This window comes from Aethina tumida, chromosome 8 (genome assembly GCF_024364675.1).
Source record: "Aethina tumida isolate Nest 87 chromosome 8, icAetTumi1.1, whole genome shotgun sequence".
Taxonomy (NCBI): domain Eukaryota; kingdom Metazoa; phylum Arthropoda; class Insecta; order Coleoptera; family Nitidulidae; genus Aethina; species Aethina tumida.
This window is the reverse complement of record NC_065442.1, coordinates 4532478-4548466: the sequence shown is the minus strand read 5'-3', so window position 1 is coordinate 4548466 and position 15989 is coordinate 4532478. Positions and strand designations below refer to the sequence as shown.

General features: G+C 33.0%; 1 long non-coding RNA gene across 1 annotated transcript; it reads left to right on the top strand.

Moving 5' to 3' along the window:
* The first annotated feature begins 842 nt into the window (after positions 1–842).
* On the top strand, positions 843–4239 carry LOC126266375 (uncharacterized). Its single transcript, XR_007548780.1, has 3 exons — positions 843–1001; positions 1063–1148; positions 4186–4239. It is a non-coding gene; the product is annotated as an uncharacterized LOC126266375 (long non-coding RNA).
* Positions 4240–15989: the final 11750 nt, after the last annotated feature.

Below are 15989 nucleotides of genomic sequence, written 5' to 3'. Positions count from 1 at the left end.
TATCCAGCTGAAACGTGCCACCAACACCTCCAGTGGCGTTAGAGTCGTCCCGGCATGTGTCCAGGACTACTCTAGAATCATTGAGATCTTTGATAGTAAGGGTACACTATATAACACTCACCAACTTCCTGGCGATAGGAAGTTGGTTGTAATAATTTGTGGAGTGTTTCGAAGACACAAGTTCTCGGAACTTACTAACAAAGGTCTCCCGATAATTAGTGTTTATCGAGTGCATAACGGTGATAAAATCTGGCCGCTTGTTGCCGTTCAGGTAAAACTATATTTGACATAAAAATAGTTGTGGGTCTCAAATCTAGAACAACCATTCCATGTATAACGTTTGGGACTGCTGTTTCAGCAAAAACTCGAATTCCTCCTGTTTCTACCCAGTTAAATCTTTCGTCAACAAATCTCACTCCGTTAGATCCAGCATCCTCCCCTTCAGACAAGCTAGTAACTATTCTTGAGCATATACAAATTATAGCGGGTCAACTCGCTACTATTTTGTCTGTACTTAACCCTGTGTCTACCTCTTCCGAATGAACTTTACTCTATTATCCCTTATTCCTAATTCCCATAAATATTAGCGATACTTGTCAAGTCAACAAATGCGAAAGATCCCAGCTTCTGTTTAACTAGCTAGGGAGAAGGAGGCAAATGTAATGAAACGAGATTTATTTGTCGTATGTTCCTTCCTGTATATTAGAATGTATACCGGACAGTATACATACCTTATGTCAATTGCTATCGGAACAATCACGAGGATAGTCGGGGAACTTTTCTAGGTATTTCTTCGTCATTTCCTGGAATACTGATTGTCCTGGAGATGGTGTGTGTATTTTTTGTTTACTTTTTAATTTAAACTGAGGAAAACCAAGGACCACGTGTCGGTGCATAAAACTTTAGTGATTAAGAATTCTGATTTCCTCGAACCCACACCACTTGAAAATTTTCAGGTGCCCCAAATTAAGAACACGGAGAGATTCAACGTAATATAAATTGTTTAAGTTCATATCATTTTATCAATTTGAATATATAAAGTAAAGTTAGTATTAATTTCAGGTGACGATGGCAAAGATATATCTGTTAAACTGGAGATTTTTAAAAAGAAATTCTAGAAGCAATGTTGTTTTGGTGAATTATTGAAGGTTAGTGCCCATATTTTTATTTGATTATGATAAGAAAATACATCATATTTGATCCTTCTTTACTATACATTTCATTTTAAACAAAGACAAAATTAAAAAATAATTGAATATATTTAACCCTATGTTAACGTGCTTATATATAGGAATTAAATTATACTAGTTTCTTTATCTCATTTTAAGTCTGGTAAGCTGGAATTAATTACATCTAGTCCATTGATGAATGTTCAATCTATACAAACCTTAATTTTATTTTCAAATAAACCAATATATTTTAATATATATGAAGAAATTTAATTGTCATTTTAAAAACAGTTTTTAATAGTATGACATAATATTACTGAAAATAATAAATATTTAACTAATTATGGCGTATCAGTATGTGTAATTACTTTTTTACTTCGAAAGGACCTGGACAGTAAATAGGAATGTATAGATTTAAAATTAGTTCAGTTAAAATTCATTTTACATTTTACATTTTACATTTTACATTTTACATTTTACATTTTACATTTTACATTTTACATTTTACATTTTACATTTTACATTTTACATTTTACATTTTACATTTTACATTTTACATTTTACATTTTACATTTTACATTTTACATTTTACATTTTACATTTTACATTTTACATTTTACATTTTACATTTTACATTTTACATTTTACATTTTACATTTTACATTTTACATTTTACATTTTACATTTTACATTTTACATTTTACATTTTACATTTTACATTTTACATTTTACATTTTACATTTTACATTTTACATTTTACATTTTACATTTTACATTTTACATTTTACATTTTACATTTTACATTTTACATTTTACATTTTACATTTTACATTTTACATTTTACATTTTACATTTTACATTTTACATTTTACATTTTACATTTTACATTTTACATTTTACATTTTACATTTTACATTTTACATTTTACATTTTACATTTTACATTTTACATTTTACATTTTACATTTTACATTTTACATTTTACATTTTACATTTTACATTTTACATTTTACATTTTACATTTTACATTTTACATTTTACATTTTACATTTTACATTTTACATTTTACATTTTACATTTTACATTTTACATTTTACATTTTACATTTTACATTTTACATTTTACATTTTACATTTTACATTTTACATTTTACATTTTACATTTTACATTTTACATTTTACATTTTACATTTTACATTTTACATTTTACATTTTACATTTTACATTTTACATTTTACATTTTACATTTTACATTTTACATTTTACATTTTACATTTTACATTTTACATTTTACATTTTACATTTTACATTTTACATTTTACATTTTACATTTTACATTTTACATTTTACATTTTACATTTTACATTTTACATTTTACATTTTACATTTTACATTTTACATTTTACATTTTACATTTTACATTTTACATTTTACATTTTACATTTTACATTTTACATTTTACATTTTACATTTTACATTTTACATTTTACATTTTACATTTTACATTTTACATTTTACATTTTACATTTTACATTTTACATTTTACATTTTACATTTTACATTTTACATTTTACATTTTACATTTTACATTTTACATTTTACATTTTACATTTTACATTTTACATTTTACATTTTACATTTTACATTTTACATTTTACATTTTACATTTTACATTTTACATTTTACATTTTACATTTTACATTTTACATTTTACATTTTACATTTTACATTTTACATTTTACATTTTACATTTTACATTTTACATTTTACATTTTACATTTTACATTTTACATTTTACATTTTACATTTTACATTTTACATTTTACATTTTACATTTTACATTTTACATTTTACATTTTACATTTTACATTTTACATTTTACATTTTACATTTTACATTTTACATTTTACATTTTACATTTTACATTTTACATTTTACATTTTACATTTTACATTTTACATTTTACATTTTACATTTTACATTTTACATTTTACATTTTACATTTTACATTTTACATTTTACATTTTACATTTTACATTTTACATTTTACATTTTACATTTTACATTTTACATTTTACATTTTACATTTTACATTTTACATTTTACATTTTACATTTTACATTTTACATTTTACATTTTACATTTTACATTTTACATTTTACATTTTACATTTTACATTTTACATTTTACATTTTACATTTTACATTTTACATTTTACATTTTACATTTTACATTTTACATTTTACATATTTTACATATTTTACATATTTTACATTTTACATATTTTACATTTTACATATTTTACATTTTACATATTTTACATTTTACATATTTTACATTTTACATATTTTACATTTTACATATTTTACATTTTACATATTTTACATTTTACATTTTACATTTTACATTTTACATTTTACATTTTACATTTTACATTTTACATTTTACATTTTACATTTTACATTTTACATTTTACATTTTACATTTTACATTTTACATTTTACATTTTACATTTTACATTTTACATTTTACATTTTACATATTTTACATTTTACATTTTACATTTTACATATTTTACATTTTACATATTTTACATTTTACATTTTACATTTTACATTTTACATTTTACATTTTACATTTTACATTTTACATTTTACATTTTACATTTTACATTTTACATTTTATATTTACAAAAAAAATCAAATACTTTTCAAGGATGATATAATAAATGCATTTCTTAGTTAAAATTTGAGAAATTATATATAAATTAGTAGAGTATATGAAACAATTTCTTATCGATTAAGGTTTGCAATAGTTTCAGCTATGTATTTATTATTAGACAAATATTTTGAAGTTTTTTATTTATTCAACGCACAATTAAATAAGATATATTTTTATTTATCAAGGTAATTACTTTATGTTGTTTGTTGTTATTCCAATTTTAAATATTTCAGTTAAAGAAAGATGATTCAATATGACAATTTCATTATGCATGTTTTTATTATATTTATATTTTAGATATTATGACAATCTGTGTCGAAATAAAAGGGTTCAGTATCGATTTTCTACAGCCATTGTCGCAAAATTTTGGATGAAATCCATTCTATACATTGCTTAATTAAAGAAATACCAATGCTGGTATATTCGTACTGCGGTGGTAGAGGTAATTTCTAAATGAATCGTTCGCAATAGACGGTATGGTATTATATAAGCATGTACCAATATAATTACTGTATATTTCTGCATCCTATTTAGTTTAAAACAGTTACACACTAAATAAAAATCAATATTCTAGGTTATAACGTACTGAAATAATATTAAATAAACATGTAAGGACACAATGCCTAACGCGCATATGCGAAATATAACAGTTGTAGTGTAGTTAAAACCTAGCTAGATTCTGCAGTACCAGTACCATAGCGATCTGTACGAAGTTGGTTGTGAATACTCCAGTGAAGAATTACGTAATCATGTATTTACTTGAAATAGCTAATATTTTAAGCAACAAGTATAAATTACGATTTATGTTATTTAAATTATATTAAAACTTAGATATTTTGGAGTATATTATAGGAATTTATTGATGTCAAAAATAAGGTTTATAACCTGTTTCTCCGCAAACATTGGGGTTGTTTATTTGACAATTATTTCAAGGATCCATTATCTGTGTTAAATCATCATTCTAAATTGACCATTGATACTAATATACTGTGACTATAGGGTATTATCAGTTTTTCATTTTTTCCTAAACGGAAAATAACTTGATTTAGTTGAACTACTAGTGATGCATTTCTTTCAACTTTTCCTTCTCCTTGTCCCTGACAATATTCGTTATTTTTTCAAAATAATACGATAATTCTGTGTATATTGGTAAATGAATTTATAAACTTCTATAATCTTACAATTTGCACTTCTGAGCTTCCTAAAGCTTTTAGAAAATCTTATGGAATCTTAAATATTTACGATTGGGTATTTGGCTGTCGTTGCGTTTACACTTTATTATTGTATTGTAATTTCCTTGTCTTCATTGTCATCGATTTATTTTATTAGCTGAAGTTACAGGAATATCTTTACTATCTGGGACTTACTTTATTCAGTCCACCTTCACCGCATATAATTAACGCCATAGGGCCCTATTAGAATATAGTCTAATGGGGTTAAATCTCCACTGGGTCCACTTTGTGTTTGATTCTGATTGGTTATAATTTTTCTATTTTATATATAACCGTTGTATCTTGCAAATGGACAAGCGAGAAATTGTAGTAGTTCACTTCGATTACTATTTAGTGGGCCATTACAGAAAATAACTCAGAATTAGAGATGTATCGGTATTTTAATACCGCTATTTTGGAGAGATATTCTTTTGAAACTGTTTGGTCACTCTTTCAGCGACAATATAACTAGTTACTAAGAAATGAGGCAATTGATTGGACATACTCGCGGATTGGAACAAAACATCAACAAGATAAACAACTAAGAAAGATATACATCCATTTATGTGGGACGGTCGGACTGCAATTAAGCAGAATCAACTATTCATTAGCAATAACACATCGTTCAATAAGTCACGAGACTAACCCAGAAATGGTCCTAGTAGTACCAAACTGGCCACGTTTCCCTAGAGTATGAACCTTTACATGAAACGTGTAAAAATTTCATGTCGATCGGACCACAAACAGCAGAGTCACTTTGTAATTTGTTTGAAAAATGGAGAAAAGCGAGCTTCGCGTGTTGATAAAACATTGTTTTTTAATGGGTAAAAACACCGTAGAAGCCCAGCAATAGCTTGAAAACATTACCCGGACTCTTCTCCATCCAAACCAACGATTTGTCGGTGGTATGCTGAGTTTAAACGTGGACGTACGGACACAAACAATGCAGAACGTTCGGGTAGGCCATTGGAAACCGTTACACCGGAAAATCTGAGTGAAGTGTTAAAAATCATAATGAAAAAAGTGAAGGTCTGTGAGATTGCAGAAATGACACAGATATCATCTGGAAGCGTATTTACAATCCTTCATGAAAAATTGAGCATGAAAAAGGTTTTTTCGAAGTGAGTGCCGCGATTGCTTTCAGTGGAACAAAACAAGCCACAAGTCCATGAAAACAAAAGCAAAATTGAACGAGTTGGGCTTTGATTTGTTACCCCACCCCCCGTATTCGCCAGAGTTAGCCCCCAGCGACTACTGGCTCTTTGCTGATCTCAAAAAAATGCTCCAGGGAAAAAATTTGGCTTGAATGAGGAGGTCATTGACGAAACTGAATCCTAATTTGAAGCAAAGGGTAAATTCTTTTATAAACATGGTATAGAAATGTTGTAAAGGTGTTGGAACGATTGTATCACTCTAAAAGGAGATTATATTGGTGAATAAAAATGGTTTTTGAAAAAAAAATTTTGTTTTCGTTGTTAGTCTCGGGACTTATTGAACGATGTGTTAGATTATTAGCAATTAAATTTATTGCTCTCTGGGGATCAGTCAACTTTTATTTATCATACTGCTCTCCGGCACGCTGTGTGTGGAACTGAGTGGAACTCCGTTTTCATTAACACGGCTTCTCCTGACTGTTCAGTAACAGTACCACAATTGGTAGAATTACTACACGTACACTTTCATTTTTTTTTTGACCTCTTACATAATCCATACTAAAATAATCATTTCACTGGGGACCTATAGTACAACTCAGATTCACATTTTCACAAATCAAATTATCATTTACCTGGGGACCTATTCGACAAACCATATTCATATTTTGACAAACGAAATAAACATTTCCCTGGGGACCTACTGTACAACCTAGATTCATATTTTCACAAATGAAATAATCGTTTCCATGTGGACCTACTGCACAATCCGGATTCATTCATCCATCTTTAATACAATTCATAATATCAACAAATTCAAAATCTTGTTCTAGTCACACATAAATTTCATGTCCTTCAGCTTAAATTTTATAAATGCTAACACGGCCATAACATTTAACAATAATAAAGAAAATACTTAAACATCAACAAGAAAAAACTCAGCTAGTCGTTTAGGCATCTCACCTTCCAGAATATCTAAAAGATACCCCATATCACAGTCGATGGTCCATTCAGCAGTATAAAGTTCTGCTTTTGTTACGACTTCACTGAAATACGGTCTGTCACAATGATAAACTTAAGGCCCAGAAGATAATACTAGAAGTGTTTGTAAACTTGAAAGATTGTCAGTATCTTAACTTATACGAGTGGTAGTTTTTATCGCTGTCGATTGTGCTGTATTTTCATGCATCTTTCATCATATTCATTTTGCCTTGAGTCCAAACAAAAGGTTTGATTTCTCAGTAAACTTGGTTATTCAAGCTATTTTCGATGAAAAATCTGGAACAAATTTGCGAAAATACTCGGCAACGTCTAACACAGTTTGGCATGGGAGCCTCAAGTAAGGCCTGAACTTTCCGTTGATCTGGGCGTATTCCCTCTGCAGAATTTCTTTACCCAAACACTCAATTGAAGATTTTAAAAATTTGCACTTATTAATATTTAGACATCCATCAATTGCTAAAACAGCTTGAGGTTTTGTTTGGTTTTACAAACCCTGTCTCCGGGTGTTGTCGGGCAAAATGGTATTTTTGGTGAGCAACTGTTAATGAAGTCGAATTTTAGACGTTCAGATTTGTTTATGTTTTTTTGCTTTCGGTTTTATGCTGCTATCCTTGCAAAAGGGAAGGGCGCCTAGTCTTTAATACGATTTCTTTATCTAACCGGAATATTTGTCGGAGTGGTTTTCAGCTGACTTTAACGCATGATACCTTTGGAAGTCTTCGTTGCCTTTGGGCGCGTCGTCAATTTAGGCCTGCCTTCGGGAAATTGACACATAATTAAACAATTAAACACAAAAATTAACGTCAAAATGCAAAAAAAAGGAAGGGACTGCAATATTTCAGTTACAATTTTAGTTATCACAATTATCTCAATAATCATTTTTTGGCAATTTTAAGTGAATACTTTAAATTTTATTATTATCATTATTATATAACATAAGTTTAGTAACGTCGTATTGCAGTCGGAGCCCATTTGCTGACGATAGCTTCCTCTTTTGTTGGTGTTGTCATTTATTACAATATAATTCCTCCCTCCTTAGGAAAAAGACTTGGAGGGTAGTAGGCGAGGGTTTGTTGGTTTTTGAGGATTGAGTTCTTCGGGTTCGTTTGGATTATGTGACTTGACCAAATAAGCTTTTACGAGAAATCCAATAGCGGTGATGATGATTGCGTACATCAAAAATGTATTAATTGTCTATGGAACGAGAACTGATATTTTTCTTTAGTTATTTTATGAGAACGGGAACACAGGTCGTATAGTTCTATTGGCTTGAATGGTTTGTTTCTAATCAGGACACCCAAAAATCAGTTTTGAATTTGAATGAAATCATCCAACATATTGATTTATTTCTGGTTCCAGATGACTTCATTGATATCCTTGTATGAAGGCAAGTACGGACGTGCGGTCGCGGAGCTCTGCACGTTGTAACTGAAAAATTTTTAGCCCGCTCCGACGACTAAAAAACTAAAAAATAAAATACATTTATTTAAACCTTACTAATACAAAACAATAAATTCTACACAATTTATTATATCTGTAAATAAAATAAAATGAAATTGGCACAGCGGGGACGCCGAGAACACGTAGGTCGGGTGTTTCTAGAAGGCCTTCTGTTTATAATTGTCATTAAAGTAACTTTGATATATTATTTTTTTAGTTTTTGAGACTCAGCATATTGGGGGTGTGGGTATGGGTAAAGGAAATGAAAAAAACCATTTTCAATCTCTGATTATTAATTTCTGTGAGAAAGTTGTGTGTGTCACAAATTGTTCATTTTGGTCATATGGATTTGAGATTGAGGGATGAGTAGGTTATGGTGGCTCATAAAATAAAGGAAGGGTTTCGTGGATTAGTTTGTGTTTGTGGGCAGGATTATTGGTATCGCGTCTTGTGTTTGTCAGATTTATAATTAGTGATGAGTTGCGCAGTTTTGTTTTGTAACATTTGTTGGCTATGTCAGTTATGTGTTCGTCTATCGTTTTCAGTCTTGTGTCGTTATGCAGTCCTTCAACTCTTTCGTACCATGTGGCGTTTTTAACGTTGAAGAGAACTAGCATGTTTGTTTTGATTAGGCAGCACCACACCGGGCAACCGTACGTTATTATTGGTAGGTATGGGGATTTATAAAGGATCAACTTGTTCTTAACACTGAGGACACTGCTCTTTTTTGGATATTAACTTTTATTTTCCACCTGTCATAGTATTTGGTGAGGTTCAGCATGTGGTACTTGATTTGCACCGTTGCCACCTGGGAACTGAGGCTGTGTGAGTAGATAGTAGTGTCATCAGCATAGAGAGCAAGCTGTGATTGGTGGTGTTTGGGAGTGTCAGAAATGTACAGGGTGTAAATTTTGGGAGCGTGCCTTGTATATGTTGCGGTTGGGAGAGAGAATTGTTCCGTTTGACGCGGAAGGAGCGCCCTCTCAGATAAGAATTGAGGAGGCGCACCATGTACTCCCGGAACTGTAGGATTCGCAGTTTGTGCACCACACCATCGAGCCAAACGGTGTCGAACGCTTTCTCCATGTCCAGAAGCAGTATAACCGTGTTTTTCCCACGGTTATATGCTTCCTTGACAGATGCCATGATTCTGGCCGTTTGTAGTGTGGTGCTGTGTTTCTGGCGGAATCCGAATTGCTCCGGCGGGGTTATGGAAAGTCTCCGGTCAACTCTGTTGATTCTTTCGAGGATTATCCTTTCGGTCAACTTAGACATGGTGTTTAGGAGGCTAATGGGTCGATAAGAATTTGGGTTCTTTGGGTCTTTACCGGGTTTGTTTATGGGTATGACTATTGCGGATTTCCATTGGGTGGGGAGGTGCTGGAGATTGAGGATGAAATTGATGATGTACATCAGTTAGATGATGAATTTTCGGGGAAGATTCTTTAAAAGGATATTGTCAATTTTGTTGTGGCCGGGGGCTTTGTTTAGGGGTAGTGTTTTGATTATTGATATCAGTTCTCGTGGGATTGTGATTATTTTGGAAAGGATTTGCGGGATTACGATGCGGTCACTCGATGTGATCTCTTAGGCGACTGTCTGGGTCACTGTCTGTTCAGGAGACAAATTATCGATGTCTGTGCGAAGCGAAGTAGGCGGCAAACGCCTCCCCTTTCTCGCTGTTTGTGGCCTACTCAGTTTTGTTATAGTATAATGTAGGATAATCTGTTTTTTTACTTTTAAGGCGCCATAAAAAGTTCCAGAGGGAATTATCCCTGATGTTAAGTAAGGTTTCTAAGTTTTTCCGCCCAAACTTCGCTTCTATTTCTTGGGTCGTCTGGCATTTTAAGGTGAGATATGTATTTCTGTCCTCCATTCGTCTGAACCTGTTCCACTTTTTCTTATATTTATGTTTAATTTTGATTCTCGACTCCATTTGCATTATTCACGTAACAGTTTCAGGCGCGGTGTCGTGCGTTGAAGTCGCCAAACAGAATCACCTTCTTGGAGATGTCGATGAGATTGTCTAGTTGTCCTGCAGCAAGACTGTTTGTTAGTGGGTTGTATATTGATGTTATGTGAATGTTGTTCTACAATTTGACAGTTAAATTTTGCCCTGGGCAATTGATGTTTAACCTGGTGTGTGAAATGCATTTTTTAATCAATATTGCAACCCCACCAATTCTTTATCTTGCTGTCTGTGTTGCGTCAAGTCGATGAACAACATAGTTCTTGACAACAAGCTTGTCAACATCTATGAGTCCTGTCTCCTGAATTAATAAAATATCAACGTCATATTTATGAAGGAAAGGGATTAGTGTGGATAGTCTACTTCTTATAGATCCACAGTTCCAAATGAGGATGTTTAATTTTCCCTGGGATCTACAATCCATAGTTGTCCAGGGAAGTTTCTCAGAATTTCATGAAAATCATGAACTTCTGTGAAGAGGATTAGTTTTTGTCCAGCATGCTGTTGAGGTCTTTTAGAGCTTGCAAGAAGCCTCCCAGTTTCACCTTATTGCGCAGCTGGTCCATCTCTGAAACAATCTGTGTAAATTCATTTATTTGATTGTTATTAGACTACTTAGCCGTTATGCGTTCGTCGGCCGGCGTCGGCATTGACCTTGGGTGGGTTTAAGTGCTGGGAATTCCGGGATATCTAGTGTCCTGGGCTGGTTGATGTGTGTGGTGCTGGGATTGGTTTTGTAAGCCGTTCCGGAGCTTTCGCTGCTATAGGTGTCTTCTGGCTTAATTGGTCAACCTTCATTTTGTAAACAGGTCATTCTTTGGAGTTTGCTGGATGATCCCCTTTGCAGTTGGAACATTTTGCCGGGATGTTCTTTGGTTTTTCGCACGTGTATGTAGCGTGGTCTCCGGCACAATTGAGGTATTTGAATGCCCTGTTACAGTTCGTTGACGCATGTCCTCACAGCTGACAACGGTGGCACTGAATAATGCCCCTATCATTATTCCGTCTCTCCCAGTAGACACACGTATGTTTAGTACGTGCCTGATGCTCTGGTTGTGCCATTTCAGAGTAATTTTATTGTCCGTGATGATCATAAACAGCGGCCTTGATATTGTTTTGAGCTTGCAAATTTTGAAAACTTTGAATTCGTGCTCCTCAAGAAGATTGGGCCGAATCTCGTCAATATCAGATTCCGAGTCCAATCCTCTAAGGGCGAATGCTAGCGTTTTTTCGTCTTTGCTTCTGTACGTGCGGAACTCAGTGTTCGAGTTCTGGAGGACCTCTCTGAACTTCCGGTGTTGTTCCGCGTCGCTGATATTTACGAGGATGTTATTCTTTGTGAACATGAGAGTGCAATCTCTAATATCCCTGTTTAGCGTTTCAACCAGGTTCTTGTGGGCAGTCACCTTATTTCCCTTCAGGACAATTGGCGGGGATTGACAAGATTTTCGGTGTTCGTTGTTATTGTTTTACTTGGGTTGATCCGGCTTGTATGATCTTCCTTGGTCGTGCTCTTCCTGTGTGTTTTCTTGAATTTTTTATTGTTCTTCTGAACAATATCTTTGTTTCCGTCAACGGTCTCACTCTCGCTGAGAGAGGAATACCGGTTTTGAAGTTCCACGGCTTTCCTCTTCTCTGTAGATTTCACTGAAATTATTCTGCTCAAGCTTGTAGTTTTTTTGGGCTTTACATACCCTGCCTCTGCTCCATTTGTGGTCCCCTCGGAGAACAGAATCAACAGCCTCACGACTATTTAGTTCACAGGTGTTGGCTGATGAATCCCACGATTTGCCGGGATTGGGGGTTTGCGGCGTCTCTTCAGTCTGCATATTTTCATCTGTGGCGAAAGTGCGTTTCTTGATGTAACTTATGAGTTCCTTCCTCGACCTATTCTTGGGGGAGCTATACATTTTTAGCGGATGTTCTGTTTTATTTGTGTTGTCAGTCTGTTGTGTGTTTGGGTCCCAAGGGATGCCGTATGACCTTACATTTGGTGTGCGGCTGTCACTATTGTTGGATTTTTGACGTTCCGATTTGTTTACGTTTCTTATTATTATTATTAGTATTATAGTTTTACGCTGCTGTCCTTGTGAGAGGGAACAACGCCTGGTCTTGTATATGGTTTTTTTATTTCTCCAGAAAAGATATAGAGCCTTTGGGAGCCTTCTTCGCCTTTGGGCGCGTCGTCAATAATGACCTGTTTTCTGAGAATTTTTTTGATAGCCTCTATTTCGCAAAAAACAACACAACACTATCCCCGTTACAAACACAATCACCACAACTAACTATTTACCCAACTAAATACTAGACTATTGATTAAAAACTATTATAACTTGAACTTAACGCTGCTTCAATGTAAACGCGACCAAGGTCAAACATACTCCGACGCTTGTTAGCGCGATTGGGGTGTGCTTCATCCAAAGCACACAGTTGTTGGGTTGCGGCCCCTTGGGTATTGCGGCGAAACTTGGTGTGTGGGTTCTCTTGGGTGCACTCTATCGAGTGCATACTGCATACTGCTTGTGGTTAGTGCCCTTTTGGCACGTTTGGTGAAAAATCAGGGAATTTTGTCGTTTTATCTTAGGTTGTTTGGGGCTTGTTTGATTATTTTGTGGTGTGAGTAAGCTGGAGAATGGCTGACAAGGAGTTGTGAGTGTGAGAGCATGACGATACCAGCGTGTACATCACAGAACACCCAAGAAGTACCAATCTCTTACTAAAAATGAAAAACAACACTGGACGATAAATTGATTGGTAGTGTTTATTCAGTAGATGTCGCCTTTATAGTTTTCTGTATTTGACATTTGACAAAATTGGCGGGAATAGTTTCAAATTCAAATTAATAATGCAAGCTATGGAATTAAAACAGTTTTATTACAAATTATTTATTGTACATCAGTTTTCTGTATACTACATATTATATATAACAAAAATAAATAAATAAATACAAATAAAACACAATAAATTTATTCAATAACAATAACAAACAACATAAAAATGAATAATTCGAATTAGAATTCAAATTAGACAATAATCTTCCAAAAAAATAAAAAATTAAGATCTTTGGAAGTGGAAGGAATAGATTGACTAGAATTCAAATTAGACAATTAATTTTCAAAAACATTAAAATTAAGATCTCTGAAAGTGGAAGGAATATGAGAATAAAAAAGTAATGGTGGCAAAGGAACTGTTTTAGGGTTAAGGCCACGAATTTTTCTTGTTATAGAGAAATCTGATGGTGAGAAATGGTCTTCACAGACATGACATGTTTTGATGATTAATATTACAAATTGACAAATTGAACGCCACATTAAATTTAATTTAGAATCGGAAGGTGGGTTAAAAAACGATTTATTTTTAAAATTAGGATTATGAACATTACTATAATATGTATAGAAAGTAGGTCTGAGAATCGGCCAACATCTATTTTTCATCCCCCTAAATGTTAGGGGTAGTCCACCCCTAAATTTTTTTTTTATTTTTTAGACAAAATTTTTAGTTTCTCTTTTTTTATGATACAACATACAAAAATACATACAATCCTAAATTTTCATCCTTCTACGATCAACTATTATCAGGATTTCTTCGACGATATATTGGGTATCCGTCGACATTTGTGACCGTATCTTTGGTAAAATCTTTAAGGAAATTTTTAGTACATTTTCCATTTGCCATACAAGGCGATGAATTATTAAGAGTACCACATGGACCATGAATCATGTTTGTTGTAACAATAATAATAATAACAAAACAACGTTTGCCGGGTCAAAAACAACAAAACAAAATAACATTAATTTATTCAACAAATAAGAAAAAATATATTAATATATAAAGCATTTTATTCAAATTTGAGGTTATTTAATATGATTGTAATGTAAAGTAAATATCTTAAGTACTAAATTATTGAATACAAAGCATAGTATCCAAGTATGATTTTATTTATTAAGAAATAACTTAATAAATAACCTAAAACAAAATTTTTAAACCATTTTATTCATAGCCCCATTCCATACTCCCAGCACCTTCGAATAGCAGTCCGCGCCACATTTACTTACTCCGTTGCTATTGGTCAAAAAATTAACGAACAAATCTAGTTAAATAGCCATTACCCATTGTCATACCAACATTATAAACAACATATCAATTTTAGAAAACGAGTTAACTTCGGGAACATTCCCCGCTCCATGGTGTACAGTCTCTGCGAGGTGAGTGAGGGCCTGAGTAGACGCGAAAAGAAAAGAGTAAGGAGGAACATCAGCACAGAGTAGGAAAAAGGGGCGCCCATTGAGATCATTAGGCAGAGGGGGAGGCGCCTTATCGAGCATCTATCTCTGTAAGGCGGAGGCTACAATCTCGAAGGGCGTCATGATGTAAGATTAAAGAAAATACGCAGGCAAAATACCTGGGAGTAACTCTCGACAATTTGAAAAACATATTAGAGAAAAATTAAAATCTATTAGCACAGCAGCGAAAAACATGTATCCTCTAATAAGCTGAGTTAAGCGTACACACAAAATTAAACTTAATCAAAACATCTATTACACCCATAGTCATGTACGAGAACGAAGTTTAGTCAATAGCTTCCGACACCCAAATAAGTCGTATATAAAGTATACAAAACAAATTATTACGACAAATACTAAATAAACCAAGATATACTTTCCTGGGCTATATCCACAAACAAGCAAACATAAAAACGATCGAGGATCAAATAAAACACAAAAACATAAAATTCAGAGGACTTTTATAGTTCAGCCCGGATTTTTGTATGGCTATAATATTAATTTTATGTTCTTGGAGGAAGTATCGAAGTTATTGTGACTTTTCTTTTATGCCGTTTGCATTCCATGATGCTAAGGTTAATGTTTTTTTTTTGTAAAATTATTGTTAGGTTTGTTATTCATTATAATTAAAGGAAGATTTCAATTATTTCTAATTTTGAAGCATTTATTGCTTTTAAGGCTTTTAATTCGTTAATAATTTAATTTATGTTAAGGTCGTTTCATATCTCGCTTAGTTCTTGGAAGTCTGCCGTTGAAGTTGACGATTTTTCTGTTGTTTTTGGAGTTTCCGGGTATCCTCATTTTGGAGGACTGCGGGAAGCTGGCGTCAAATCGATTAAGGGCGAGACTACTCTTATTTGTGAAGAGTTGTCTACACTTATTGCCCAGGTTGAAGCATGTCTAAAGTCTCGACCATTTTGCCCACAATCAGAGAATTTAAATGATTTCCACACACTTACACCAGGACATTTTTTGATTGGGAAGGAGATCCTATCATACCCGTTGATGATTGAAATGATTACACAATCTTCAGCAGAGGTTTAAG